Source organism: Ixodes scapularis, unplaced genomic scaffold, assembly GCF_016920785.2.
Source record: "Ixodes scapularis isolate PalLabHiFi unplaced genomic scaffold, ASM1692078v2 PGA_scaffold0__279_contigs__length_252992795, whole genome shotgun sequence".
NCBI lineage: Eukaryota > Metazoa > Arthropoda > Arachnida > Ixodida > Ixodidae > Ixodes > Ixodes scapularis.
Window position 1 is genome coordinate 248,435,965 of NW_024609835.1, and position 19,772 is coordinate 248,455,736.

The 19,772-nt window shown below is 44.3% G+C and overlaps 1 long non-coding RNA gene across 1 annotated transcript; it reads right to left on the reverse strand.

Annotated features, from left to right (window-relative positions):
• Nucleotides 1-242: 242 nt before the first annotated feature.
• Nucleotides 243-3,347, reverse strand: LOC121833468. Its single transcript, XR_006076727.1, has 2 exons — nt 1,898-3,347; nt 243-1,078 (listed from the first exon to the last, which is right to left on the reverse strand). It is a non-coding gene; the product is annotated as an uncharacterized LOC121833468 (long non-coding RNA).
• Nucleotides 3,348-19,772: the final 16,425 nt, after the last annotated feature.

The following is a 19,772-nucleotide window of genomic DNA, read 5'->3' on the forward strand; positions in this document are numbered from 1 at the left end:
AAACATTTTAACAAAATGCTGGCACTGGCCAGATATTACTGCATGTGTTACTTGGACATTACTGAACAATGTTACCCGAAAATTACTAACATTGACAAGCGTTGCCAGGAAACTGCATATATGGTTGTCATGAAGTCATTTTTTGAGCTGGTGCCTGATATGAGTAAATGGATGAGCATTACAGGCCATTAATGAATCAGCATTTTGAAGTCCTAGAAGCAAGACTCCGGAAGAAAACAAGAGGTTATTGGAATAAATTTATTTCAAAAACGAAACAAACGTTACAAGTACCAGTGTATTCTTCTGTTTCTTACAAGCTATTAGATCTACAAAATTGTAAAGAACACACTAAATTACAAGGCTGATCTGCATGGAAATAAAAATGCAAAATATTAAAATTCCCAGCAACATAAAGCAAGCAGCTTGAAATAAAATTCTAAATATATCTCAAACTATCTTGGGCTAGGACATATAAATAAATAATGGAGGCAATAAACCAGAAAGGACTAGAAAAAGAACATAGATTTTAAAACTTGTAAAAATACCATACTAATGTGTACATAAATTAAATAAAAGAAACCACTAGCTAGGGCTAAAATGTATACATGAATAGAAATAAAAGGTAACATATGCATATTAAAAATTGCCATAAAAAATTCAAACAACAGGCACTCACTCATGGGATGGTTGTAAAAAAAAGAGAAAGAAATCATTAGACAAAAAAGCTTTTAAATGATTCAAATAGCATGATTTTTTTTTCAATTCCATGCATTTAACACGGTTAACCAGTTCCATGCTTCCAACAGGGATCAAAGTAACCAACTACAGACATTTAAAACTATAACAGAAAAATCAAGGCAGAAACATGCTGAAAAACAGTGCAAAATGCACGGATAAGAGAACACACAGGACAAGGTGCTGTGTGTTCTTTTCTCTTTGTCTGGTTTTTGCACTGTTTTTCAACATCAATTCTTACCAACTAGCCCAGCCCAACTGTCCATTCTTGTAATCAGAAACATGCTTGCCTTCTCCCCTTGTGGCAGCCCCTCAGTCACTCCTGGGAAGAGACACGCTGCTCCTGCAAAAAAATAAAACAAAAAAGTTGGTTGCGTTCAGATAATGGGTGCCTATTTTAGTGCAGAGAGTGTCATCAAGATAAAAAAAAAATGCCTACCTCTGTCCTAACACAGTTTCGCCTCAGTTTCTTCGCATGCACAAGCCATTCTTTTTATCCAGTTTAGACCTTTTCCGCAAAGTGTGACCTACCCACAAGGAGTGATGCGCCTGCTCAAGCATGTTTTGATGGCTGAGCACTGGCAACACGTTCGGCCAACAACCTGATATGGCAGTCCCACAGAAAACCATGCCATGTGTCTGATTCTCACTCTCCTTCTAGGCCTCTTTCAACTTCTTTACACTGAAGCATAAAAAGCTACCTGCTAGCAAAACAAACTCTCTAGCTAGCTGAAGCCTAACGTGGACCTAATGATAACATGCTAGAAAGATTTTTAGGCAGTAATTGGGGGCCCTGCCCAGAAGGGTGTACCCCTCCCCCCTCCCTCCGAGCGGCGTCGCCGTCGGCGTAACTGTGAGGTCACGTGACCCTCCTGAAGGGGGGTAATGTGACCTCGGGAGGGCACGTGACCCCGCAGGGACGTTTCGGCACAATGCCGGAACGTCGCCGCGGTTACGGCGACGGCGACACCGCTCAAGCCGAAAACGGGCGCCTAAGAGCTGCGCTGTAAAAGAAACACCAAAACAGCAGGTGCTCAATAAACAATATGGATACCATTCACTATCACAATTGCGGCTAACCAAGCTGAGGCTAATCACATAAAATAAAAAATCTAAAAGCTAGAAAGCGTTAAGAAATTGTAGCAACAAAAAGCAAACATACACGTGTGCGTTTTTGCTTGGGCACTGGTGCACGTCCTGGAAGTTGAGGGGCTGGCTGAGTGCTAGGTCGTTCCTGCAGAAGAGGCAAGCTTGACGGAAAAGGAGCAGTCTCTTCCTTTTTCTCTTCTCCCGCTCTTCATTATTCGTTGATAGGTCGGACGCCGCTTCCGGATTTTTTTTCTTTGAACTTTGCATCTTCATATGTCACTGAAACAAGAAAGCCGAGCACACCAGTCAAATGTTTAACCACCACAAGCTCGTTTGCGCCCCAACCTTTTGTTCATTAAATCAAATATGCTCGCATTATGCTTAGACAGTTTTTAGGTTAAAGCCTGACAACTTTTTCGGGCTCATGTATATAATCTGTCAGGATCGGGCCAAGCTCAGGCTTATATTAAACAAAACAAATATTTTGTGGGGCTTGGGCCGGGCTCAAGTTTCTGTCTAAAATTCTGCCGGGTCCGGGCCGGGTTCGAGCCGTGTCTCTTCAAGGCCAAGTCTGGCTGGACCTGGAAATGAAATATTCTATCGGGCTCGGGCCGGGCCCGGGCCATGCCTCTACCGGGCCGGGTCGGGCCGTGCCTAGAAATTCTGGCTCGTACAGTGCTCTAGCACACTCTACATTAGGTGAGCAGAGCCCGCGCTCTGCTCTAAGCAGAGCGTGGCTCTGCTTAGAGCCTATTTCTCTGCCCCAAGGTTCTCAACTCCTTGCTCAGGGCACTCAATGGCATTTCTGGCTCGTTTTCCTTGACTGGGCTCGCTTTTTGACAATATCTCTGATTTTTCCCGGTAATTAAAATATTCCTGACTAATCCCGGTTGCTAGACACCCGCTATACTTACAACATGATGCCATCACCTGACAGGAGAATGTGGCCCAGTCAGTAAAGGGCTCTTCACGCTCTCAATTACCATCATCAACCGATTTGATCTGTAGGGTGGCCATGCCGTGCGGCCATTGCACACCCAACAGGTAGGAACAACTGCAACATCATTTTCCGCCAAAAAATGGACCACAGAGTACATTTCCTGAAATCAACAAATAAAGCAACAAATAAATGGACAACAGAGTACATTTCCTGAAATCAACAAATCAAGCCTGTATTACCTCAAAGGCCACTCATAAGCCACGAAAAATACAGTTTTCGAATTAAGCACAACCAATGTGCAACGGTTGCAAACATGGATCCCACTTGCAAGTGAAGTAGAAGAAAAACTGCATAGCCCTGGTTATATTGCAAGCAGACGCACTTCCACCTGATGTCCTGCACACTCCACACTGAATACTACTTGGAGAGCCCTGTAGCTCTAAAAATTCCTAGCTCTGATGATGGCAACTTTGAAGTATAAAGGTTGCTGAGATTCCGGAAAAACTGTCCGCAGATGCTACGGTTCCCATCCGACTCAATGAAGGATGGATGGATGGATGTTAATGGCTATTCCCTTTGTTACGGGCGGTAGCTTGCGCCACCTAGCCTAAGTCTAAAAAGACAAAAACGTGATTCCTCCCGCCCTTTTAAGACCAATTTTTCTCCCCCTAACTATCACCAGGCAGTGTGGGATATCACCAGGATGACCTTCGGGGGATCGGGCAAAAAAACTAAAAAAACATCACCCCCCTGCCTCTTCCCCCCGGCGAGGGAGTCGCCAATTTTCCTCTGGTCAAATCTTTTTGGCGTTACCCCAGTACCGGACCCACTGGGAGACAGGGTTGAAACTTTGGGCCGGAGCCACGCGGGAGGGAGTCCCAATTTTCCTCTGTCCCAACTGTTTCCAGCTGTGCTAGTTAGTTGTCCATCGTTTAATTTTCCCTAGATAATTTCCACCAATCTTCTAATCGTCTCTTTGTCACTGTAATCTTTTTCTCTACCATCCCTCCATCGTCGCCAGTGAAACCCAGGGCCCCAGCCAAATCCGTTACCCCTTCAGGGAGGGCAGGACGAAGCCCCGTGCACTTCAAAACCAAGTGCTCCAGTGTCTCGCTATCATTATGGCAGGCGGCACATAATGTGTCGGTCTCCTGAAATTTAGCCCTATACGTCCTCGTCCTCAAAACTCCCGTTCTTGCCTCGAACAGCAAAGCACTTCCCAGTGAATTGTCAAATAGCTTTTCCTTTCTTATCTCCTACTTTCGTGACCTGTACACTGCTAAAGCTGATTTCTCCTGCATTCTCCCCTCCCACATTTTCCTCTCCGCCTCTTTCACCTTCTTTTCCACTGACGTAGTCTGTTCAGCCCCATCACCAGTGTGTAGATATTAAAATGTCAGCTTTCGGGTTCGGTTCGTCCATTTTGTGTTTAAACTTTTCATGTATAAATACTTGAATACCTTGCGTGCCCACCGCGTATCCTCCATTTCAGTCAACCTTTGTTCAAATTTCAACTTACTAATTGCTTCCCTGCCCTCAAAAGACGACCATCCCATGTCCCCCTGTACTCCCTCATTTGGTGTTTTTCCATGTGCTCCCAGCGCCAATCTGCCTACGCTTCTTTGTCGAATTTCTAGCCCTGATTGAACCTCAGATTTCATGCACAGCACTGCATTGCCAAAAAACAGTCCCGGCACCATCACTCCCTTCCATATACCTCTGACCACTTCATATCTGTTATAGTTCCATAGTGCCTTGAGCTTCATAATAGATGAATTTCTTTTCCCTTTTCTAATTGTATTCTCCTCGTGTTCCTCTAGATATTTCCTTCCCTCATTGAGCCAGACCCCTAGATATTTGTACTTTTCTACGTGTTCTATCACTGTGTCCTGTATCTCCAGGGGTTCCCCCTTCTCATCGTTGAAAACTATTATACCCGATTTGTCCCTACTGAATTTTAGTCCTAAACTGTCCCCTTCCCTGCTGCAAATCCTAATCAGTTCCTGTATTGTCTCACGGCTTTCTGATACGAGTACAATGTCATCTGCATACATTAACCCTGGCAATAGTTGATTTACCTTATGTCCTTCCTCCATGTAATTCAGGTCAAAACCTAGGTTGCACTGTTCTAACCTTTTTTCCATCCCACTGAGGTATATCATAAAGAGCAGGGGAGACAATGGGCAACCCTGTCTAAGTCCTCTTTTTATTGCTGCTGGTTTTGTAGTTTCGGCTTCCCATTTCATAATCACCCTATTCTCCGTATAAACCCGTTCTAGGAACTTAACCGTGGTTCCCCCTAGGCCATACCCTTTTAGCTGTTCCCAAAGTTTTTCCTGATTCACATTGTCATATGCCCCTTTGATGTCCAAAAATGCTACCCATAATGGCCTTTGGCTTGTCATTGCTATCTCTATGCATCTCTATGAAGTTCCTAACGACAGCAATGTTGCCACCCTTCAGTTGAACACAGTTGTCGGACGGCTTCAGAGAAAAATGCGCTCCGTCTAAAACAAGCTCACAGCACTTGGTTCCCTTGAAGCTTGGCGGCTCAGGTCCGTCTCGGTGTTGCTCGAGCAGAGCACAGTTCGGCTAGGGTCGTCATAGCACAGCTGAGCTTTATGAAGTGTGCATAAAAGCGCTTTTCCAAATGGCTTCTAAGGAGCACTGGCCCGGGGGAACTGACAAGGGGATAAAGGAAAGGGAATTTTGAAGACGGGGGAGGTAACGCGGGGAATTCGCAGCGGGGATTTTGACACAGGTGTTGAGATTAGGTTATTTCGTGCACCACCCGTATCGCTCGTCTCAGATTCGCACTCGGAAGCTCGTTGGTACTCAAACTCTCCGGAAAAACTTGCATGTGCTACCACGGCCTGTTGTCCAGGTGGCAGAGGGAATGCTTCCTCAGTGTCCACCGACTCCTCACTGCTCATATCCCAAATTTCAAGTTCCTTACAAACACTTTCGACTACCCTACGTCTTTTTTGGCGATCAGATAGCTCTGATAGCGAACGCTTCGCCCGCTCCATTGTTCAGCACAAGTAGCAACAAAAACAAAAATGAAACATACCTTTGTTTACGTATCCTCCACGCCGAGAGAGCGGCAGAGCGGTCCGATGAAACAGAATCGGGCTTTGAGGGTCCGTTGACATGCGGTCACGTGGTCAACCTGGCCGACCTGGCTTCGACCTTGCTTGGCTTGAGCTACTTGCACATCTTGGCTGCATCTTGGCGTCTTGGCTTGTCAACAGTGTGAGTAAACGACTAAACATGAAGTGTCAAGTAGGAATAAACTCTGGAAATTTATCTGACAGTTCTAAATTAAGTTTTCTTTAAGAATTATAAAACATGAGATTGGTTGGAGAAATTGGAAATTAGTATAAGCCGTACAGCCATAACCGTAAAGCCGTACTTGTGCAATCATGGTGGACGCCGACGGTGGTGATGTGGTGATCTTGCAACGCCTTGGAGTGAATCAGTGGATGACCTCGACCGTAATATCGGTAATGATAGGGAACTGTTAACGTCGAAACGGTAGTACCGTAGCTATGCGACTGTGCTGTGCCATTGTGATGTGTCCAGATAACAAAAGTAGGCAAAGAGTGGTCCACGCAGAGCGAGCTTCGGAGCCTCAAACTCAAATATTGGAGCTTTATGTCCCGAGATGGTTTGGTTTTGTTCTGACCACTTGTGTCGACAGCTCTTTGGCTAGAAGTGAACGAGGACTAACTATGTGTGTGCGATTACACTCGTTTCATTTTAATTGCGAGCGAAGCAGAAGCACACGAGTGACGCACAGCCGCCCGTGCGCTGGAAATATTGTTCATCAACAATAGTATGCGCTATCATCATCACTCACTCGTCCGCGCGCTTCACTTCTCTTCTTTTACGGTAATGGCCGTGCATGGCCCTTTCGGCCATTCATTTTGAGTGGTCGGCGGAGTGCGTCCGTGTATCCGTGGCCCTTGATGCTGGATCTCCTTCCTACCTGCCCCCCCCCCCCCCTCTCTCCCCAATCACTTTTCTTTCACGTCACCCAATTCCCGTCCCATCTCTCCTATGTTGCCTTTCCTAACCTTTCCCTCCTCATTTCCTCGCATGATTTAATGCCAGCGGCCCCTCGCTCCCCCTCCCCTACCTCCATAGGATTTTATGTTCGTTGCCTTTAAGCTTTGATCTCGACTTCGGACCCTTGACTGCACCTCCTCGCCATCTCCCCTACTATCTCCTCGGTCTCCTCATTCCTCCCTCCCCTCTTCCTCTACTCTCCCGTCCACCTTCCCCTTCCCGCTACCCATCTACCTCACCTTTCCTCCCCTCTTCCCCCTTCTCTCTCGTTTGAGTGATGTTGTGTTCATGGCCTTTGACCTTTTCTTTTTGGTGGCAGGTGCATATGGCTCTTCATTTTGAGTGGTCAGGGATGTGTGATCTTGACGTTCGTGCAACCGTGGCCGTGACGTAAAACATCACAGCAATACCTGTGATGTTTTACGTCTTACCTGGCCCCACCCCACTTCATCTCCTCATTCCCCTCCACTCCTTCTCCCCCATTGGTCTCATCTTCCCTCTGTGTGCTCTTCCTCCCCTCTTTCCTCTCCTCCGTCCGCTCTTGCTCCTCCCTGCCCCACTTCTTTTCATCTTTCTCTTCATGCTCCCTCAGCTTTTCATGCTTAGTCCCCTTTTCCTTCCGTCTCCTATCTTCCTTGTGTGAGCGTGTGTTTTCGGCCTTCGACCTTCATAACTGACCTCTTTCTTCCTGCCTCTATTCTCCTTCCCATCTCCTCGCTCACCTTCCCCTTCAACCGTCTCCCTTTTACCCTCCTCCGTCTATGAGACAATGGCTACCGCCAGTCGTCTCACTTGCAGTATGTTGCAATGAGCCGCCACTTTTTGAGTTTTCCGAATAAATATAGTGGTGAGCTGTAAATTGGACTGATATATGAGCTTCCGCATGTAACTATTTCAAATTTTCAACCAGGGTGTATTTTATACTGCACGCTCCAAGATTTCTCTAAATCTCTATGGCAAGCACTGGCGCAGACAACCAAGACAGGGCAAGGGTAAGAACCACCCAATCGCTCGATTTTCGATTTGACCTGAGTCCGTTGTGAAATTAGTCCTCGCTTCTATTTTAAATAGTAGAAATCATTTTGCAGCAAGCTCGGGTCGGATAGAGTAGTCGGTCGACCCCAAGAGCTCTCTGCGACCCGGCCGTAGGGTAATCATGTTCATATTTTTCACAGAAACAGAGCTACGCTTCGAATATAATGCAATAGAGCACACCACTAAAATACACCTTTGGTGATAATTTCAGCTAGCTACGTGTTCCAAATTAATTTACAGGCTACCACTCATGCCATCCTATACATGTTCGGGAGGTCTTTGGGTCGTCATGTCACCAGCGTGAGTTTTCCACCTTCGATAACACAATAACACCCCATGACTTCACCCTCTTGTTATCTTTAGCATGCGTTCCAAAAGCTGGGCATCCGAATGACCCTAACCTAAAAGCAACGATGAGGGTGCATGCTAGCTCGTGAATATTGAGCAGACTCGCCAATCCGAGACGGGTGAAGGGCTAGGAAGGAAACCAGCTCAAACAGGCAAGTCTTAACAGACTTCTCGACAAGATCTGTTGGTTTGTGTTTTCGTTCGTAGTATGACGAAAACCACAGTAGGGTGCCTTAGTGTGTTTACGTCTGCTTTAGTGTGGCGACATCAAACCATTTTGTTCACCTTAATTATCGAGTTGAGGCTCACTGGACAATTCTATGGCCCTGAAATGTAAGCCATGATCATTATCAGTTTGCCAGCCTTGCACTACCACTTAGGCCATTATGATGTTAAACTTGATTATAAAATTGTGCAGGGAAATGCCACACACACAAATAAATTCAATTTTATTATAAACCTTTTGGACAGATTTTTTTTTAGTTTTCTGCAATCTTTCTAGAGTACATTTTGAACATTTGTTTCAAACACGCCAGTCACAAGCATTAGAGCGGTCTTTCTGTTTGTATAAAAATAAAAATGTTTGAACAAGAAAATCAACATTGAACTATTCCAAGTTTGGTATCTTCGTGTATCCTTGACCAGTCTCTGTGTGATGTGGTGATGTGTCACATTTCGTCACATTAGGCCAACATCGCTGCAAAACATTGCCCGTATGTCAGGATGGAAATGTTACCAAGAGGTTATTTCTAAACGTTGCTCCAATGTTGCTTCTCTAACATTCCTGGAACGTTTGCCTATGTGATGTAACGTTACATGACGTTCAGTGACAGTCAAACAATGTTAAAGGAGAACGTTCCTGTTACGTTAGTTTTAAAACGTTGCTATAACGTACCCAAATGTGCCCCAACGTTACATTACATTTGTGACATTCCAGTAACGTTATGGCAACATATGGTGCTACTAGGGTATATATATATACATATACCCGTTATTATAATTTGAGTACACCAACTGTAAGCACTGAAAGTTGACCTTTAGTATACTTAAGTGCACTTTCTGTATACTGATTTTGAACTACTTTTACCGCGGGCGCTACGATTCTACTACATGTACTAGTTTTGTACGGACGAGTGTATACTTTCAGTCCACCGCCATTTTTACTGGAAGTATACTTTAAGTACACTTAAAGTATACAATCAGTACAAAGACCGCACTGAAACTATACTTTTAGTATACTTCAGTACACTTCGAGTGTACTGATTTTGAACGACTTTTCGCTAAGGGCCGTCCTAGCCAACGAGGACTCAAGAAAGCCGCCTAAACAGACATCTGAGACCGTGGAAGCTGAGGTGAGTGACGGATGGAAAAGATCGCCAAACTGGCCACAAGTGAACACCATACGTCTAGGAAGCTCCGAAAAGGAGTCCTTTGTATACCAAAAGGGTCACACACACAATGGTCACACACGAGCTTGGACTTCCAGTGGCAACGCCGTGACTGGTCTATTCAGTATTTCCGCTCTTAATCTAAGTGGCATGAATTCACCTGAACCCCAGTAGCAACTATTTCGCCTTCTAGACTAGTAAAGTACAACTACAATATAGTTGAGTTACCTACAAAAAAAAATTGTCGGAAAAAAAAATGTGTTCTTTTCTGCTCCCCGTACTTGGAGGAACTTATGTGACATATTTTATTGTGCAGCTAATGGCTGCTCTGGTGGATACGCTATTTTATTTTACTATTTTGAATATAGAATGTTCATACCGACGCAGGCACAGATACTGATAGACTTTGGTCGCTAACGTGCTTATTCGTAAGGATAACCTACCTTAGCGCATAATTTTTGTGGAGGCATATAATTATGTACTCAGAAAGGAATAATTAAGTAGTTCAAAAATAAAACTTGAGTAATAAAGTGCGAATCCATGTTGACGCTAGGTTTATTGTAATTGTCCTCTGGGGTTTTAACCTGCGTGCCGCGCGTCAAAAACCACCTACAAAGAGTGAGGACCCCAGCACACAAATTCGTGCACAGGCGTTGAAGCGAATACACTAAGATATACCCACTTCCAAGGGTCGTCCCATGCACGGCTATACCATGTCTACACTTCCAGATCAGTCAGAAATGCCCCGAGTAATTATGAATGATACCTGCATTCATTTCTGGCCCTTATATGCTTAAGACAAATGTAAGCGTTAAAGAACGTCCTGTAAAAGAGACGCAAAAATTATGGTCAGTCTGAAGGGCTGCTCCACAACTATGATTTCAAACAAAATGCAGATAAACTGCGAGAGAGAGAGAATTAGAGAACGCACTTTATTAAAGAAAAAAAAACAGATTAAGTGATTAGAATGTTTATGGCACTGGTAGAAGAACTTGCAAAGGCGAAAGACGGGCGGTGCCAGAAATGCGAACAATGCAAGCTTAAAATTAGAGCGATAGGTTTTGTTTGTTTTTTTTATATAAAACCTGGGGGTGTGAATGTGTTTCAGCTTCAACCACCAGAATCTATGAAAAAGTAAAGGATTGGCGCTTCAAAGACACTGCTTATGTTATCCCTAACATTCCGAACTCCAGCAACCTGTGGCAATTCAGAAATAACATTAAAAAGCTAAAAACAAAAGCTTGAAGAGCACGCTATGGTGTGTCAAGAGGGTACCGGTCAGAGAACACTAACTCTGGGAGCAATCGAAGCGGCCTAGGCGCGGAACGAGAGCACGCCGGAAAGAAGTTGGTCACGCTCGAAGGAAAATGGGACATAACTGACCGACGAAAGGGATAACCAAAACACTTCTGTATCCCATTACGAGGATATTTTTTCCCAATGAACCATTCCCATCTAATGGATGAAATATTATCTGAGGTAATCACCCTTCATCATGAGACGATCAGAAGGCTAAACGACCAACTTTGTGTTCAGGAAACAGGAACAAATTTTGTCGAAAAAGAGCCGGATGAACTCGAGGTTTCTATCCACAAAAAGGTGGCAAAAAGAACTTGTTCCAGTCGTTCTTCGCGTGTTCAACGAATCGTATGAAACGGGTCTCTCACCGCCATCGTTCCGAAGAGCGCACACAGTATACTGATACCGAAATTAAAACATGCTAGCAGGCTGAGTGAAGGGCACGGGCCAATCAGTCTCCTGAACTGAGTCTATAAATCTTTGCCCGACTAATTACCGGTTGAATTCAAAGTGGGACACGTATTATTATGGGTGGCTTTCAGACTTGCCCCATAAAAAGAACAAACATTAAAAACAAATATACGCATTTCGGGGCTCAATATTTGAGATGTGTCAACGAGCTAATGAAACAACTGCAATATTACGAACTAACCTTGCAAATGCCTTAGAATATATCGAGTGAAACATTTCTTCTTGTTCTCTATTTTAAAACATACCCAAGCCTGCAAAAAAATTTAAAAAATAATATGAGAAGGACGTACAACTTTATTAGAGCGACATATCGACGAAATTTATAATTAACGGATAAGTCAAATATTTCTTTCTTACCGCATGATGTAGCACTACGTTTTGCTTATATACTAACCGAAGGCCCGTGCTGGCAAAGAATGCGGTAGGGCTGCTGTTTCGTCATCGGATACGGCGCATCGAGAGAGAGTGGAGAGGAAGCGGCGATCGCCAAGCAATATACTGCAGCAATGGTGACGGTGCAGGCTAGCAGATGTAAATTGAGCATAGTTGTAAACCCGAGACTGGGGATTGGGACAAAAGCAAACACAGACACTGTGTTTCTCCTTTGTCCGTATCCTTAGTCTCGGGTTTACAACTATGCCGAACATACTGCAGTTCCGCGAGTGCTTCCGCACGATGTAGCACTGCGTCTCTTCTAGGTAAGGTTTCGCTCACTTACCTGAAGTGATGCTTGCGCGGCGCCGAACTACTCCTATGTGTTAATCAATGGGCCTACCTCGGCATTCCTCACTCATAAGTGCGATCACTCAAACTCATCGCCAGATATGAGGTAAACATGTGTGAGGTCGCGAGTCTAAAGAAAAAAATTGTGAGCGTGAGTTTTGAGAACTCTTCAGTGTGAGTGTGAATTCTGAGAACTCATGTGTGTGGGTATGAGTGAGTGCGAGTTCTGTGAAAGCATGACCGTGAGTGTGAGTTCTGAGAACTCACGAGCGTGAGTGTGAGTCCCAGTTTTCAGAACTCATAAGCGTGAGTGTGAGTGACTTCTGAGAGCTCATGAGCGTGAGTGTTATGACCTTGATAAGCTGCGAGTGTAATGACCGTGATGATCTCTGCGAGTGTGATGACCGAGATGATCTGTATGAGTGTGGTGACTCGTGAGTCGGAGGGCCGTGAGGTGCGAACGCACGGTGGAGTAACATGGACGGATGCATTTTCTGTCTCAAACTGCCGTCGAAAAAACGTAAGCATGAAATGCACACATTGCTAGCAACGGCACATTACGTATGAAAATGCCGAGGCATTACTAAGAACGGATTGAAAAGCGCCATATTTGAGGCAGCCGCATCTGTCTGCGCGCAAGGTGCACAAATAAAGGCAGTCGATGGCGCCTGGATAGAGAAAATGCCTACGTCTCCGACGTACGGTGAGCGTTGACCAGAGGATGTGACCGCCAAACCGGCTCAGATGAAAAAAAAAAAAAAAATATATATATATATATATATATATATATATATATATATATATATATATACGGGGGTTAGAAGTTACCATACTGGAAAAGTCACTACAAAAGTAGGAAGGATTATTCAAAAGGTTTGAGAACCACGAGAAGACGATCAATGAGTTGACTAAAACAGTATCTAATCTGAAAGTCGCCATCTTGAAACAAAAATAGGAGACAACTAACTTGAAGACAGCAATGAATAAATCGGAGCAATACTCCCAGCGCAATAAAATTGAGATTCATGGCTTTACCCCGTGAGGAAATCCCAATATGCTACGGGCGTAAAGCAACTAATCAACCGATAAACAGTTTCAACGCCAGAATGCTTTGCTATTTTTTTTATTAATCCCCCTCTCAATTTTTCTCCGGGTACATTTTTTTACAGCGCTTTTTAATATGTATATTTATGTCTATCTGGCAACCGGGTGTCATTTGAGTAACCATGTGCCTGTCTCACTTTGAAAGCGATCCTCCATTGTTTTCATTTTGACTTAGTAGTTGAAGAGAATTCCAAGCAAGATACAAAAGTTACCCAAGCCGATAAACAGAGTTTGCAAAAATAAAACACCTTTTTAGCTTATTTGGCAGTATTGGCGACGAGATATTTTGGTGGCGCCACCTCGCGGGCGGCCTCCTGTGACGGAGCTGGTAGGATTCGAGCAGACGACGCGCTATGTCAAAGCACGGAAGGACTATGTTAGTTCGCATCTGTGCCGACCAAAAGCGGTTTATTTCTTAAAGAAACGCGTATGAAATTTTTATGAGTGATCTTTCTAATGAATACCAGCGTCTCAAAGTTGCTTTATGTATTAAAAAAAAAACTTTCAAATGTTCAAGAACAAGACTGGAGCTTCAAATAACAGCTTGCACGGCGTCCGTGAGGGCTATTCACAACCTCTCTGATTCTTTTTTTTTTTTCTTCCGATATGCGGAGTCTTGCGTAGAAAAAGGTTCGGCATCCACCATAATGTAAAGGGCGTGCTGTCTCCTTAGCTGTGCACGAGCGCACAGCTGTGTTGGAAAGCGCTGCACACTTGTTTCAGCTACAGTGAGCTTGCCGATACCGACGCTTCTTTCCAAGTGCGACTCGACCGTTGCTGATGAGCTCGTCAGCAACTGCCGCTTAGCTCCTCCAGCATCGAATACGTGGCAAAGAAGTTGGTCACATCGCGACTTCTGCTCGAACGAAAAGCGGAAATTTTCATAAATTCTTATATCATTGGACATGGCTGGCCCCGCGAATTCAGGCGATTGATTAACTTGTCATATTCAATTTTACTAAGAATTGTTCACAAATCTCAAATGTGTCACATTTGGGTTCGTTAAAATTGAACATACAAACAGTATAGTAACTCATAGCAGGTGCAACCTCATTTTCTGGAACTCTGAGGTGTCACCGACTTCCTAGATTTAAGACTTCGGTCGCGAGGGGGTCTCGCACGTTTCGCGTCGACCGGGGGAATAGGCAGGGATTCAATTCAAACGAGTCCGGAAGCCAACCATCGCTTTCCGCCATTTATTTTGAGGAAATGTTTCTTTACTGGATTAAAAAAAATTAAAAAAGGAATCAACTTGGGACTAATCAGAGACCAGTACTCACATAACACATTGGAACCAGGGGGATACTCGGAGTCGCTTTCACCAAAGTGTTTACTACACACGCGAGAGGTTCTCGAATTTTGCTTTTCTATTTTCAATTTCACGAGCCATTCCTTTCAGTTTTGTTTTGTTTGAATCGTAATAAAAAAATACACCCTATTCGCCGTGGTAGATTTTGTACTGGGGTAAAGCGTTAGATATTCTATTTTCATCATCCAGCTTTTTGGACCGGGGTAGAGAACGGCACACCACCATCCCAGCGCTTCGACACCTTGGCGCCAAAAGTGTTTGTTAGCTCGACTGGGAGCTTTCAAGCTTTGCTAAATGTCCTACTACAAATATCACTTGACCAAACAAACAGAACGCGTGACACGGGCCTTTCTGCGCGTTGCCCCAACAGCGCATGAAGTGAGCTGAAGAGCCGAGGGATCCAAGAACTGCGCGGTCTGTCCCAGTCTGTCGTATACCCGTGACGTCACAATGATGGTGATAGCTAGAGAAGCATTCTGTGTAGCTGGTGCACGCCGCCAATAGTATATATATATATGTAGAAATACAATAAAAAAAAGGAAGTTTCAATCAGACAGAAAGAAAAAATCATATTTTATGTCGAGTATATCAGATTTATTTCGCTTATTTATTTCTTCGTGCCGCGGGTACTTTTAACACCTAAACAAGTGTGGCGCAATGGACGTTGCATAGATAATCATCTTTAGCGGCATTCACAAGATATCATTCGCGCATAACATAAAAAAATGTATTACGCCATTCTGTAACAATCAAGTAACACTGTCTACAAACCAACAAATGCGCTACATTATAACCTAGAAAAGATAACTGAGAAAATGCACATGGGCCTAACAGTCCACATTGCGAGAAACCTAAAAATACGAGAAGTACATGAAGGATCCCTCGAGGCGCGCATCATGATGAGAGGCCTGAACAAGTGACCTAAGGCTCTCAGCAAATGACTCCGCAGATGAACATTTTACCACAGAGCCTGGTAGCCAGTTCCATCATTCCCGAGGCAATAAAGCCTTCTTCGATACATTATATTACCTGAAGATGCATAATTTCTTCGTCGGTATTTAGTTCTCTTTGAGCAAGAGCAAGTTCTATGCAGTTATCGCGAGTTTCGTTAATTTTACTGTAGCACCCTCTACAGGGAATACGTAAACATAAACCAGAAACTATCTCGCCTATATCACTCAGTCTTAATATAAGACTCCTTTTATCTCTAGACGTCTTTTTAAACGTAGTAGATTTATTATTTATTGATTTATTTATTTACAGAAACAACCTGCAGCAGCCGAAGCATTATAGCAGGGAAAACAAAATAAACACATAATCAATAACATAAATACAATTTGAAAAATACAATAAATACTGTTAAATAAAAGGACACACAAACTCTCGAAACTTAAAATTTTAGGATACCAAAAGAACAATATTCTTACGTTATCTGTAGTAAATGCTGATGCAGGCAATGAATTCCAATCCTTTATTGTACGAGGGAAAAATGAGTGTTTCAGCGTTCACGTCTCAATTTGCATGGAGTGACTGAAAACGCCGCGAAAATAATGAATTAAGGACCCTTTATATTTTATGTAAATCTCAAATACTTTCAGCTAAAAAAAAAGTTGATCCATTTTTCCACTTAGTGAACAAACTTCATTTGCTGTCCCGCGTCAAGAAATCGGATCATAAGTTACGTTTCAGTTAAGGCTATTTGGAAACTGTGGAAAGTCATCGCCCATTTTTGTATTTCTCCTCGGAAAAGCTTTCAAACGACTTTATTTATTTATTTTTTTTTTTCGTCCGCATCGTGCATGCGGTGCCTCTGTGACCACTGCCTCTGAGGCTGGCTCAAGAGAAAATTGAATGGCCTCTGGGCCACGCCGGAAATGCGAAGCACCGAGAGCAATAAAAAGTCCATATTAACGACGTAGAGAACCGTGGCCTTCGAACTCCAGCACACAGTCGTCCCTAGACAATTAACTTTTTTTTTTTTTTTTGCTTTAAGAAGTGCGAAATTGCGACGGTTTCATAAAGTAGGCGGCAAGGTGGAGTAAAACAAAGCAGATATGCTAGCCAAAGCCAGGTCAACCTCTGACATACAACGTACGACCTGCTGCGCGTCTGTGTCAGTCTCTTCTATCTGTGTTCTTTTCCTGCTTTCGTTCCTCCCTTTCGCACTCAGTTCGGTACGCCGCGCTTCTACTGAACAAAGAGTGCGGTAGAAACAAAGCTCGACGTTCCGGTTTCCCTCGGTCCCAGAAGAGCTCCGATTTCTGCTAGTCGTCAGCCTAATACGAAAACATTTCTCGCTCGATGATTATTTGATTTCAGCAGCAGACCCACGGTGCAATGGAATAGTTGCAACTCGTACATGAAATAAAAAAGAACATTTACGATACTGCTTTTACGGGAAAGTTCCGATTTAAATCATCGTAGTAACACCGGTGTGACCTAAAGCAGGATTTAAATAATGTAAACTTTTTTTGTAGCGATAGTTGTTACGGACTTTTCCCACCACTGTAAATGACGCCCGTTGTTGATGTTGTAGTTGCGGTATAGTTGTTGATGTTGTAGTAGGCCCGTAGCTCTCAAGTTTTGAGCAGCGCTCCTGACGAGCAACATAGGATATTTGGCTCGCGTTTCGAACATGCGTCAATACGCTTCCCCACTACAGTTATTTCTACTCCGTTCCATTCTAAGTGCCAGCGTAGCAGAGGCTACAAGAGCGAGCTGCGAGCTTTCAGCGTCCCTGTCAAGTACGCGCGTTCGTACTGTGCGAGCCTCGTTCAGGAGGACGCGCTTTTGCGAGTAGCTTCGGCTTCGCTATCACGTAAAGTGAAACATACGTGCTCGCGGGAGCCATGAAAGAAAGCAAAGATGAAAGAAATGTTGAAGGCGGCGCTGCAGACGCGACCTGCATAATTCTTTTATTTTAATTTTAATTTGTTTATAAGTTTTGATTTCGCGCATTTACACATGTTTGTATTCGAACGTGGCACGCGCAAAATGGAAGGTTATAGAGCCACCTGGATGGTGCAGCCATCATAACATGGTCGCGTCTTACGTACGCGCTCGCGCCCCCTTCCCTAGAGCAACGGGTCTGTTGGCGTTGCAGAACGTCCGTCGTCGAAGTGGCCACATCCTCGAAGAAGATCGTCCGCCAACCACGGGAATCGAACCTGGATCCACAGCGGGCAAAGCGGAAAAATTACAACTAAGCTACGTCACAGCTTCTTTTTTCTTTTTCGAGAGAGAGAGAGAGAGAGCTACGCCACAGAATTAACAGCCCCTTTCATACTCAGGGTTTTTGTAGTACCCGAAGCCAACTGTACGCGCGCGCTCTGACGAAAGAAAAAAAGAAAAAGAAAGGACACAAAAGCGTTTCGAACGAAATGGAACAAAACAAAAGCGTTCGGAGCAAAACAAAAGTCAATTTTTGTTTCCAAAACTTTTTTTTTTTTTTTTTCACGCGGTGCGTGAAGGCGACGGCCAACAACTTGGCAGTGACGTGTCGGAGCTGTCGGTGTGACTGTGCCGCGGATGAACACAGGACTGCTCAACTTTTCCATCCGATGATTTTTTGTTTGTTTTTGTTTCTTGAGTCCAGCGAGGATCGTTACACTTTCATCGTATGACGCCATGCTTCAGTGGCTGCCCCGCTGTTTCTCCTCATATCCTCCAAGGTCCAAACCGCCGTTACGGACCGGGCACAGCAGGAAAAGGGGTAACGCTTCAAAATACTAAAGGTCGCACGGACATGACGAGGGGAATACGGGATTGCACAGCGATCGCGGGGCTTCTGAAACTTAAAAACGCAGGGATGCACACGGCACACCAGCCGCAGTAATCGCTAGCGTGCACCAGAAACTGCAATTTCAAACGCATCTTTTTAGCTTCGCTTTTTCGTTCGGGTTTCCAGACGTGCAGATAATTACTAAGCGAAGACGCGAATTTCTATTTCATATATTCACGTTGCGTTGTTACGGAAGAACGAGGGGAAAATGAGTGGTTCAGTTCGTGTTCGGCTCCAGGATGGCGGCGTCGATTTCGGGTTCCCTTCACTTCCGGAGCGGGTAAGAAAATAACGGTTCAGTCCTGCTTCGGTTCCGTTCCGGTTCGACACTCTCATATCGACGATGAAAGCGTTTTCAGAGGCTGCGCAACAAAAGTTCATTGTTAACGCTTCGTTTCATTTCCTGTGGAGAGAGAGAGAGATGAATCGTTTTATTAAAACTATCGGAAATCCGGCTGGAGTTAGTCTTGCCACTAGGCCGACATTGTTCCACGCGCGAAAGGAAAAATATAAAATTAAATTAATGAGAAGATAAAAAGACGAGGATAGATATGAGAAGATTAGAGGAGGTATTAAAGTTAGTGGTCAGAAATTTCCACTGTTGTCTTTGTCACTTTTGTGGTATATGAGCCCTTTACAGTTCAGTGTGTAGGCCAGTGGCTCGCAGGAAATTCAAAAATAATCTCCGAAGTAATTTCCTCGTAGCACCAGAAGGAAATATAAGTTGTGCGGTGTCCTGTATCACAAACTTGTGCTTTCACGACTCAGCCGAGAATGTTTTCCTTTCCTCTTCAAACTTTTGGCAATCGTCCAGCATGTGATTGAGGTCTTCGGTCACTCCACATTTGCTGCAGGTATCGGTATCTCGCTTTTTCCAGCGGTGCAGCAGTTGGCCTGTACGTGCACTCCCTGTACGTAAACGGAAAAGCAGAGTGGCGTCTGCGCGGCGGAGATTTCGGGTTAAGCCCGGCTGAACCGGAGAGGAGTGGCCTAAGGATAACGAGCATATATGGTTTTGTAGAAATTTCTAGTATCTTCTGGGGTCTTAATGCTAGCGGGTAAATTGTGAGCGGCGGAAGCAAGTTGACCCGCTTGTTCGTTGCTTCATAGCCCGATGTCTGCCGGTACCCACTGATAGTAAATTTTGAAACCGTTCGCTTACAGTGTTTTTGTAGCTAATTTAGCTGCCGTTGCTGCCTTCGACGTTTCTTTGGGTCTTTGTAGCTGTTCGAGAGCAGCACGAGAGTCTGTTAGTAAAACCACATTTGGTGGTGTGAGCTCACTTGTCATACTGAGAGCTTCTATAATCGCATACAGTTCAGCTATTGTTGACGATACCATCTTATCGAGTCGTCCACTCCATTCAAGTTGTAAACTAGGCATACAGAAAGCGGAAGTGCCGTTTCTTCTGGTGCGATTTACTGACCCGTCTATGTATACTTGTAGACAGTCAGCGTATGTTATCGAGATAGATTCAATTGT